Raw genomic sequence first — 11,935 nt, forward strand, 5'->3', positions numbered from 1 at the left:
AAAAGGACCCAGTAACCAAATTCTTGTTAGTTCAGGACTCTGAGTTTCAGATAATTATCTAGTGGTTTTATTTATACGACGGTGTTTCTCTTCTCCATAGGTAGGAATCAGCATCTAAAATTCAGAAGAGGAGTTAGTAAGGCCAAGAGCTCTCCTTGTACCTTCAGATTTGGACTTTTACATTTGCAGTTGACCAAGCTAAGCTGAGAACTTTCCAGCCAAACAGCCAAACTGGCACGAGGCTATGGTGCATCCTCACCTGGACACAGGGCTGGAGACCACAGAACAGAGAAGGCATCCAGGAGGCAGAGCCCAATGACTCTCATTAGTTGATTCTTGGTATATTTAATAAAGATGCCAAAATTAATGTAAATTCACACTGGAAAGGCACTGACACTCCTTATGCTTAAGAGCATTTTCAAATCACAGTGATGGCACAGTGCAATGCTCTTCTGATGTACACAGTACAGGAGAGGGAGGGTTATCTGATACTGAAGGAGGGATTACACATCCAAAAACTTCCCCTTTAAGTTTTTTCTTATTATGTCATTATAATAAAACACAGGAGCACTCCCTAATCTTGCCAAACATTTTATACAATAAATGTTGTCTGGCACGTAGACAACAGAGGCCTAATTATTTTATTGCAGTCTCCTTGAGCATTTTCTTATATACGCAGCCCTCAGAGGACAAGATCCTGGCCTTTCTGCATGCCTCTCCCTTTTCTCCTCCAAGAAGGTGATAAAGAGGACGGGTGGGAGGTCTTCGTTCCTCCCTGAATGCACTAAGGACTGAGTTCTCCCTTGGGCTGAGGGTACAGTGCCCACTACAGTAGCTTCAGCTCTCTTTCCCCAGAACCTAAAGTGAAATCACCCGGTGCTTAGCCAGGTGGAATGAACAGTATTTCATTGTGATAATAGAGCTGGCATATGCTTCTGTAATGAGACCACATCAAAAAGTGAAACTGCAGTCTCATGCGGTTGTTTGCAGAGTCGATGAGTCAGAGCCCTCTCTCTTCCCATGCAGCAGCTCGCTCAACCTGTGCCCGCTTTAATAATTTCCATTCCCTTCAGGAAAGAGGGCCACGTTCGTGCTGTGTGATCACAGGAACACTCTCCGCCACGTAGTGAGAGATTTTGAGGTCTTAACCTCGGAGAGTAATTGATCAATAATATATCATCTAAATTGTTAGGTTTGACCCACATCTGCTTTGGCAGGAAGCTTCTTAGCTGAAAATCCAAGTACAGATGTGTTTCACAATTAGTTTCATGGTCAAAATGACCTCTCGGATTTAATTCCAGCACCAAAGTTAGTGGGGACTACTTCATGAGTGGTGATGGCTGAAGAGGCAGGGCTCTAGCCCCCACATTGGCATCAAGCTATGCATTCTCACTGCAGGGCTCCCCCACCCCATCAGTGTCCATCCCTGTCTTAATCTCAATGCGGCATCTGATCTTCAGACATTCAGGCCTGTGAGATTACCTTGTCTCTAATTCCTCTGAGCTTAATTTGCTTTGACATCAAATATCAGTGGTCATACATCTCTGCCATTCTCTTGCACAGCCGTTTGTGGCAGTTTCTAGTTCTGCCTCTGGTGTGACAGGTGGGGAAAAACACCTTTACAAGGCAATTAAGTTCATAAAGAGAAACCCCTGTGACAAGTGCCTCCATCCCTCTCCATGGAGTTGTAATATGGAAGGTTTAAATGCAAGTAGAAATCTGTGTTGTTACATCTCAGTTACACTCACAGTTTCAACAGCAGCACCTTGACCACATGCATGGTGTAGCTGAATACCCTATCTGTTTGAAAACACTTTTCCCTTGTGGATTAGACTGTCCTGAGAAATAAGATGGTCATCACTCTCGTAGCCTGAACCCAGAAGAAAACAAGGATTGGATGAGTGCTATCTGCTTGTTCCTCTCCCCTTAGGTAACTTGTTAATACATTGGCAATTTCAATTAACGTCAATGGAGGAGCAAAACCCCCGGAGATACTCAGTTCTTAAAAAAAATCCATGCAAATAATCATACAGTGCTCACTGCGAGCTGAACTCATCCACCTTTGAGGCACAGGGCCACAAGGAAGACTGCTCCACCGGTTCTGCTATGACAAACAAGCCCTGTGGTGGTGAGAGCTGTGGCAGGACTCACCCCACCAGGGCCAGGAAGGGCACGGCAAGGTCCCCAAAGCCGTGCCAGCTGCAGATAGCGTGTGCCGTATCTGTAGATGAGGGTGGGATTAATCTCTGCATCTTCAGATGTCACCGTATTGACACCTGTGGCTGAGTTCATTGCCTAGGCTCCTTTTACAGCCAAGAAACATGCCTTTCTGGGGCACAGCTCACATAACTGGTGCCTGGAATAGACCAAGTGAATCTTATGTCGGGTGTGCCTATTTATCTCTTCTATGCTCCTGCCTGCTTGCTTTTTGGGAGACCTGCCTGCTCCACACCAAGCAGCAGACCCCTGCCCACACTGCTGCACATCTGCAAACTGCTGGTGCCGATGGAGCCTGCGAGCACGCTCCTGCAAGGCGAGGAAGGAAGAGCACAGCCCTTGACTGCGGTACCCGGCGCTGCCGATTGCTGGTCTTTCGTCTTTGTTTAGTTCTGTGAACTCTCCCTTCCTGACAGTTCTTCTGAAGTGCCACGCAGATGGGCACGGGGATCTGAAACGCTTTGAAACACCAGCTGCTGGGCCAGGAGCTATGCTCTCAGCTATGCTCGGGGCAGTTGTGTTGTTCCAAAAGCAAACCCTACCAAAACCCACCAGTACGTAGAGCTGATATCCCAAGAGAGCCACGTGTCATCGCAAGCCACCCGGTCTCTGTGGCATCTGGCCACCTGCATGCAGGACGCCACAGCAGAGTGAATGCTCCAGAGGCTTTCTGTGTCACTTCACCTTGCACACAAGATGATTTTTACCCCAGTCACCCAAAAGGCAAGTGAGATTGTTTGTACAACGTGCTGCATGCTTGGCAGGCTGCAGCAAACCTGGGCAGGATCAGGGCCACAGCTCTTGTCCCAGCAGAGTGACAAGCCCCTGAGTCACATGCAAAACTCTCTTGGAAACCTTTTCTTTAGAACCTCCACAGAAAGGTCACCAGGCCTTGGGTTTCCCTGCCAGTGTTGTGAGGTTTGTAGTAACCATGCAGGCTCCAGAGCACCAAGAAAAGCATCAGCCCTAGGTTTCAGTGCCACATTTGCTGCTGCGCCCTGGCTGCTACCACTTGGTGTCACTGGGTGTCACAGATCTGCTGCCACACTGCGCCCAGGGCATACACAAATGCCTTCTCCTCACTCCTGAGCTCAGCCTTCTTCTCCTGGCCAAGGGACAGAGGGACAGCCTCCCCATCCCTGGTGGGACAGCCATCCTCAGCTCCGTTTTCCCCTGAGACAAGGACATGCACTGCAGCCCTGCTAAGGTTTGGGGATGGATGGGGAGGTGAGCATGTGGCCATGTTTGGGTGTCACAGCCTGCTGCAGTGTGGATACAAAGCAAATTTGCTCTTTTAGGGAGCATATTAGACTTTGCCTTTAAGAGCACGTGATAGTGAATGGCCTCAGCCACCTTGCCCACTTTACCACATAGCAGAGGCTGTCCTTGCAGAAGAACCCTTCCACTTAGCACCAAAGGCAGTCCATTCCTCCTGTTGTTGATCTGTTAATCCCTCGTTTACCATGTCACGTTTGATGGCAGAAGAATCAGGACTAAATGTCCAAGCACCCTGTCTTGCTGCAAACCACACAGAGTGAGCAGCTTCAGAAACCAGGAGCTCGGAGCTCGGGCAAGGTTCTGTTCAGCCACATCTTTTCTCTGATTTCTTCAATTCTCAGTAACCTTTTTCACTTTTTACAGCCTCAGTTATTTCCTTTCACTGCGCTTTAACTCCTACCGTTCTGCTTACCAGCAGCCCACCTCTCTCTCCTCCTTCCCCCTCCTACCTCCTTTCAAGACCTTCTCGAGAGCAAACCACATCCTTACGTTCCTCTCATTGTTAGCGCTGCCATCCGTGCTGCTGTCACGACTCCTCACTACGTTTTGATCAAGTGGTCTAGGGCAGCTCTGAGCCTTAACAGCTCTTCAGATGTTCCTCTCCGCAGGTGTTCAGACTACCCCAGTGAGCTGTATTTTACACACGTTTGAACTAAGTTCCCCTTTACTGCATCACGCACACCTCAAAAACGTACATTAGTCCTTGTGGTAAGTGTGAGCTCTCCCTGAATTTGAAATTCAGAGGGGGTTTGTGGTCCTGTAGAAATAATTTGCTAAGCAAATGGACTTTGGACAGTTCAGGGAAAGAATAAAATGATTCAAATTTGTGTCATTTACCATGGGCTTAATGTGACCATTAATGCTGAACGTGCACATTGGTCAATCACTCAGCAATTGACTCAGACCTGAGCTGACGGAGGCACCAGTACATGACTGAACTATCTTTGCACCAACACTTGCACTTGCCCACACAGAGCATGAAACACCGATCACAAAATCCAGGTGATGCCAGCTATTGCAAACTTCATCGTCTCCATGACTTGGTTCAACAATATTTTTCACTCTGTGACACCAACCCCCTTTGCACTGTGTAGAGGTGAGGTTTTTTTGGACACCTGTCTGAGGGTAGTTGCCTTGCTATTTTCAAGCAGCACCTCTGTCACAGTCATTCAAGTGGTTTTGCAGCTCAATCAGTGCTCGCTGCATTGACAGGGAGCCTCCCCATGCTCTGGGGCCACGTTCAGGGGAGGCATGCGGTGTAGGCCTCAGTAGCGGTGGTCTGTCCTGCACGCACACTCAGCCTGTAAACAGAAAATGGTTTTGCAAAGGTTGTACTGCACACATGGGAAGAACTAGAGTGGAGGACTCTGGGCTGAAAAAGATGGAGATCTGCTCTGCTAAACAGTCCAGAAAGGGAGTAGCAAGAGAGACGTGTTGCTGCTTTGACATCTGCTAGCTGGCAGGCCCTAGTTCCTTCAGGGGGCTACCAGGGGGTTTAGACCTGAGAGTGTGGTCACCAAATCAGGAGGTGACACTCGCCATTCCTACAGGTCTTGTCCCAGGCAACCTCCAGAACACAGGCACAGGGGGATTCACCAGGTATTTTTGGTCCCCAAGCTTCTGGCACAGTCAATGAGCAGCATGCTTCTGCAGGCTGGATCCCTTGGCCAAGCTCAGTTCCTCGTGGGGAAGCAGAAATATGACTGCACTGCCAAATACCATGGATGCTTTTCACCTCTGTTTGGTCTGATGAGGTATTTCACTACTTTCCACATCTCCTGCCTCTTGATGACTCCAGACAGGTCTGATCCTCAGTCCATGGAGAAAAATGGAGTCCCTACACACTCTCTGTAAGTGGCTGTCCTATCTCCTGAGCTGATGATTTGAAATCATTACCAGAGCCTTTCAATAGTTTCTGTATGGCCAGCAAAAGTTCATAAGAAATACCAGCTGAAAACCTATTTTTTTCAGCCTTGAGCCTGACCCTGCTTGACTCCTGTTTTGCCTTCTGCTTCCACCTGTGTCCTGCACAATATCCATGCAAACAAGGAGCAGCAGACCTCAGCCCATCGTGGTCACTGCCTGCTCCAGCTGTGGCTCATTCACTCACACCCCACGGGACTGCCAGGTCAGGAGATGCTTGCCTTGCAGGGAAGCAAAACCCCTCACAGCTGCTTGCTGTCATGTAAAGCTGTGCACACACTGGAGGCACACAATTAATTTGTCTTTTTTTTTTTTTATTTTTTATTTTTTTGGCATCTCCTCCTTCCAGCTGCTGTATTATCCTGGCAAGTTTCTCTTGCAAATTCTCCAACAACTCTCATCATCTTGCAGTCCAGTCCTGAAGCCCAGTGCACCCCATGAAACTTAGTGGTACCTGGAGATGTGGGATCCAGCACTGCAGACCCAGAGCCTACATTTATTCAGCATGGCACATAGAACGGCCTGCAAGTAGCAGCCACACTGAGGCAGGTGCAAGAAGATGGTGTGTGCAGGTCTGTGAGCAAGCCTGGGGAGATGAAATTAAACCACTACACAGGGAGGGGAAGTGTGAGAGTATGCCGGGATGGTGCCAGGGCTGCCCTCCCACAGCCCCCAGGATGCTCCACATTTTGCCATCACTGCAACCCTGGGTATCAACACCACTCTTCTCTTTTGTTTTGGTTATGCTGAGTCCTGCAGCTCAGCCTTTTCATCTGCTGTCTCTCTGAGACCTTTTCAGCAAAATGGCTGATTCATCATCTCCATCCATTTGGGCTTCCATCTCTCTGTAACATGTGCCTGCCTGGGCAGTGCCAGCAGTTCAGAGGCACCACTGTCCGTGACCACTTTTTTCCTTCAGAAAAGCACAGCATAACCTTCAAAAGCAGCTTTTTATTTATTTATTTATTTTTAACAAAACCTATCTTTTTATATACCTGCAAGCCCTCAGAGACCCTGGCACAGCTTTTTTTTCCACAGCTCAGGGATTTTTTTTAAGTGTTACATAATTATTTAGCACTGCAGTCGCTTACGTACCCCTGACCTGTACAGAAATGAATGTAATTTCCTCTCATATTCATGCTGACTTGTCTGTTCATCTCCTGTTGCTGCTTTGTCCACTGCGCTCATGAAGAATGCCTCTGAGCTCCCTGGCTTTCTCTTCTCCTCATCCTGCCCCAGGTATGTTCTCCTGGTGCTTGCAGGCTCCTGTGAAGTGGTGGGTCCACTGCTCCTCCTGCATCTCATGCTTCATACCTGGCACACTTGTAGCTCCTCTTGTTAGTCACGCAGCTCTGCAAACTAATTTAATGGAACAGAAGGTAGATATTTTCATAAAGGTAAATATTTCCAGTTTTCACACTCTTTTTTTTTTTCTTCCTTCTGCCACATGCATGGTGTCAGAGCACTACCCTGCAGGAACCCAAGCTCCTCTGCTTGATGAATACCAGATAGTTCAATAGCATCCCTGAGTAATTTGTCCCAAATCCCAGTCAGACATTAGTCTCTTTTTAGAAACCCAGTTAACCAGCCCCTTCTGGCTTAGCTCTTTTCAGAACCCATCTCTGTCTTCATGTGCTGCTTTTACTCTCTGCTTAAAGCCTTACTGACTGCTCGTGTATTTGATAGACAATACAGTGATAACCCTCCAATCTCTGCCATGTGGTTACTTTACTCCACCAGCACTGGCTGACACCTATTGTAAACATCGAGTCCACCAGAACTAGTTCATCTCAGGGGAGGACAGCAACATCCCAACTAATCTTCTTTTTGTGAGGCAAGGCTCATAGGATTTTTTTCGCCTGCAAATTAAAAGTTAAACTGTGACACCTTCAGCAGTGGGAGTCAGCTATGCATCAGCCATCCATGCATCAACTATGAAAGCAGGAGGGGAATTTCTTGGATGAAAGTGGCTCATTTTCTTTACATATCTCTGAGTAGTCAGGCAAAACTAAAAAGGCTAAATCCCAGCACACTACAGAGCCAAAACCTTGGTGATGTTCCAGAGCAAGAGCAGCTCATCAGTTCTCCTGGCAGCCAGGTGGAAATCTGTGGAAGAAGTGGACTAGAGTCAGAAGCTCCTCTCCTTGAGTTAATCTCCTTGAGTTATGCTTTGCACTACATAGGGAGGTTGAGACTATGTATGGGTATCTCTCTCTGTTCCCACCACAGAAAAAAAAATATTTCCTATCCCAGTGGAACAATTTAGAGAACATCATTGGTAATTTCTTTCCCTTTTTTTAATCATGGAAGGGTTAAATTCTAACAGTGCGAAGGTCATAGTTGTTGACCTCATGGCTGCTCTCACCAGTCTTGCTAAACCTAAATTTTTGTTCCAGCTGTGTGGAATTCCTTTTGTTCACTCAACAAGGGAACTGAACCACTTTCAAGGTGATCAGATTTCAGTAAAACCTATGGATTGGTCACTACAACCTTACTGTAAGACTGTCCCTGCAGCACACACAAAGCCTCTAGCAGCAGCCCCTATAGGCTGTAAGAGTGTGGTCCAGAAAGAGCATTTAGGGGTAAGGGTGGAGTGATGCTCCCTCTGTTTCCTGCTCCCAATGCTCAGCATTACTCCTTCAGTTTGATTTCTAACGTGTCTCTAATGAATGAGACATTAGCTCAGCCCATTACCTGTGCTTTATGCAATTAAGAAGAGCATTAGGTTGACAGATGTGATTACAATCTGGTAGAATAGTAAAGGGGTCAGTGCATCGTATATACTGTCCCTTCTCTTTCTGTCCTCCTCCCTATGCCTGCAGTTAACTGAAGCACTGCAGAGCCCCAGTACTGTGCAGCTGTGTCACAAAACCATCCAGAGCAAACTCTGCAGGTCAAAGTCATCACCAGAAACATTTTTCAGAACTAGGACCTGGTCAAGCTGATCCTGAATTAATCCCTGATTCAGGCTGATTGCATCAACAGTTGGTTCAGATTTGCATCTCTGTAGGTTGCTTGTTCGGTCTTGCACAGACCAAGTCCAAAACTTGGCTACATTTAAAAGCTTTCCATTGACTGAACTGGACTTGGCCTGGCTTTATGAAGGCGGTGATGGGAGAGGGATTAAACAGCAACATTAGTTGTCTAATCCAATGCCCAAATCATGAGCTGAGACTGCAGCTTTAGCTTAGCTGCTCAACAGCTCTATGACAGATCAAATACTGGTATAAATTCCATATACCATATGATAATTAAATATATGTGTGTATTTAAATGCCCAGGATCCATGTGAAACCTAAACCAGTCTCTTATGTAATCCTGTGACCTTCAGCCCTTACTCAGGTGCATGCTGTGTTGAACCCAGCATCATTCATGGCTCTGGCGCTGGCTTTTAAGTAGCAGACCTGATGTTATGGTGGCAGACAAACAAAAGCCAAAAAGTCAGCTAGCATTTCATATATAAAAAGAGCAGAGTATTCTGAGAAAGAGAAAATTCAGCAGTTGCTTGAGTGTTATCAGTGTTAAGACACAGAAGTCTCCTTCTAGTTGTTCCTACATAATTAATTCATGGGACAGGCTGATGAGCACCCGTTCCCTGTACCTGACCTGACAGCTGAGAGGCAGCACAGCCCGAGCGGAGCCCAACCACAAGCCTCTGCAGCAGGCAGTGAGCAGAAGTAAAGCCTCCAAAAACCTCTCCCTTTTTGGCACAAAAACAGCAATGGGACTTTGTGGGGAGGCAGCCCCGGCCACGGGGAAATGCCTCATGTCCAGGAGCCGCCGTCCTGCTCTGTGGGGACGGTGCAGGCCCGGGGCACCCCCTCAGAGGCTTCTTGGAAATGCTGCCGGTGCGGGCAGGCGAGCACCTCACACCGTGCAGAGGCATCGGTCGTCGTTTCCTTCCTCTTTTCCAGAGACAGAAACAACCACTGACACACACATGCTTGTGCCCTTCTGCTCCACCCCGGCATGAATCATGCTGACTTCTGCACGGGGGGAGAGAAACGGTGAGAGAAATCCTCAGTGAGCCTCATGTAGGCTGCTTGTGGAAGGTGCAAGACGTCGCTCATTCACTTTTTCATAACTAGAAAGGCAAAAACAGCTCTGGTTTCTTTGCTAATTACTAACCTGGGACTCTGCAAGGAAGGTGCCAGAAAGGGACATGCCATGAAGGGAAGATTTTGGCCAGGGCCATCTCCCTGCCCCTGGCTGTGCAGGCAGGGCTGCCCTACGGTGGTGCTGCTCCTTCACCATCCTGGTGCCCGCGGGCAGGAGGAACCATGCTGGCCACCATGGCTACAGTTAAGCAGTTACGGCAACATAAACACCTAAATGTGCAAAAGGGTTGTTTGCTCCCTGAAGTTTGTTCTGCACAGCCGGCTGCTCAGAGTGCAATGTGAAGGACACGCAGGAGGTCAGTTAGAGCAGGTGCACCGTGATAACTCACCTGGGTTTTTCTCACTTACAGCTGTGAGGGAGATCTCTGAGACATAAAACGTGCTTCCTTACGTCCAGAGGAAAAAGTTCATCACAGTGTTTAGAGAGCGTTTTCTAACAAGGCTGTCCAGATAACCCAACTGCATGTATATCCGGCTTGTTTCCAGAGGCTGACCTGACTTTTAATGAAGTCGAAGTGGTTAACTTACTCACAAAGGCAGGGACAGGCTGTTCTGATCTTCTGAAATGTTTTGTTTTATTTTTAATCCTTGTCACCAACACTTGGGCCCTCTGTCAGAGAGGCATTAGGAGAAAGAGTGAGGGGACATGAACTTCCCCATTTATTTGAAATTATTTTGATAGCTGTACTCACTTGGATACAATGGTAATACAGGGAAAGCTGAGATGTCAGATGCTGACATTTCTTTGTTCTTCACATCTGATCCCTGTGGTGATTTATTTCATGGTGGTAGCATGTATAAAAAGACAACAGGTGTTAATGCAGCACAAGCATTCGCTAGTATGTGGTCAGACACCTTAGCAATTGCAGAGTACACCTAAAAATTACAGAAATATTTGCAAACTATTAATTGCAAATATTGGACTGTCAAAACAAAAGCAATTACATCTAACAAGCTCAAATAATTTCCCATATAAAACTGGGGGGATATGAAACATTTTAATTATTTAATCTTAAAAAATATTTATGTCATATGACATAGATCAAGTAAGTACAAAAAGGCTGTGAAATTTGTATTTAACGTAGGCCATACTTACCATACTTTGCAAAATAATAGTTTCCAGTTCTAATCATAATTGTGTATCTATTAAACTTTTTTATCTAATTTGCAGAATGCATTAAAAAAATAGTGACCCAAAAGGATCTTTTTCTGTCAAAACGAGAAGTCATATAGCAATGAAAACAGCGGTGCTGTTGCTGTTCTCATTTTGCTTCAAATATTTTCTCTCTTTTTTTGTTTTCATTATTTTCAACCTATTTTAATAGTAAGACAAAGTTAATTTAGCAACAAAGTAGTAATAAAGTGAAAAGTTTGAAACGTCAGAAAGGGAACTTTTGGGCAAGGTTCCTCCTCTTGGCCAGAGCAGCTCAAGCCACCAGGCTGCACCTCATTTCAGAAGCCAAACGCTTTTGCCCAGCTGTCATTTGAATGTATTTTGAATACTGGCACTGGGTTTTTACCACAGAGCTGTACCCAGGGACCCCGTTGCCCAAGTGACGCTGACAAAATAACCCTGGTATGTTTTTCTGGGGGAGTTATAAGCTGTCCATCCCGCCTCTTGCCATCCGCACCGCATATACGGCGCGGTTGCAGAAGCGCTGGCTCCACCCCAGTGAGCTGCTCGGCCAAATCCGGCGGGGGACATTGAGTGACATTTTCAAGTTTGCATAATTCAGAGCGTTGAAAGGAAATATCTTTTCATCTAAAGAAAAAAGAGAGAGAGAAAACAGGAGGTGGCCCAACATCTTGAATCACTCAAATAGAGATTAGTATTTCTCAGAAATAAAGAGAAGCAGCTATGTGATTTGCGCTGGCGGCGCTTTTTTGGCAGGAGCATTCAGCCTGGCATCGCAGGGCTTTGGTCAGCCTCTGATCAGGATGAGGCCTGAGGAGAGAGCAGGTCTATCTGTCTGTCTGTCTGTCTGTCCTCCCGCAGGGCTGGCTGTGGACATGGGCAAGGTGCTGTGCGGGTCCGCGGGTCCATGCAGGCTGCGGTGCTATTACAGCACGAGCAGTGCCCGCCTGGACCCAGCAGGGTTTTCTGCCAGAATCTGCCACGTCCAGATGTCACTCTGCTTCTGAGCTGCCACACGTTTTGAGCACATCAGCCCAGCGAAAGCCGCATAATTATGGACACTGAAATAATGTGTCTCACAGTTTGTTCCCAATGAAAAGTGCCTTTTAGCTTTGAGAGCCTGAAAATAAGCAGGCTGTGAAAATTGGAAACAGTTCTTTTTTTTGCATAATGCCAAACCCAGATCCCTCTGTGACTGTTACTCCAAATCCCCCTGTTGCTCTCTTCAATTTGATTTTAAATTTCAGCCAACTTTCAGTGGGTT

Source organism: Aythya marila (genome assembly GCF_965140915.1).
Source record: "Aythya marila genome assembly, chromosome: 4".
Taxonomy (NCBI): Eukaryota; Metazoa; Chordata; class Aves; order Anseriformes; family Anatidae; genus Aythya; species Aythya marila.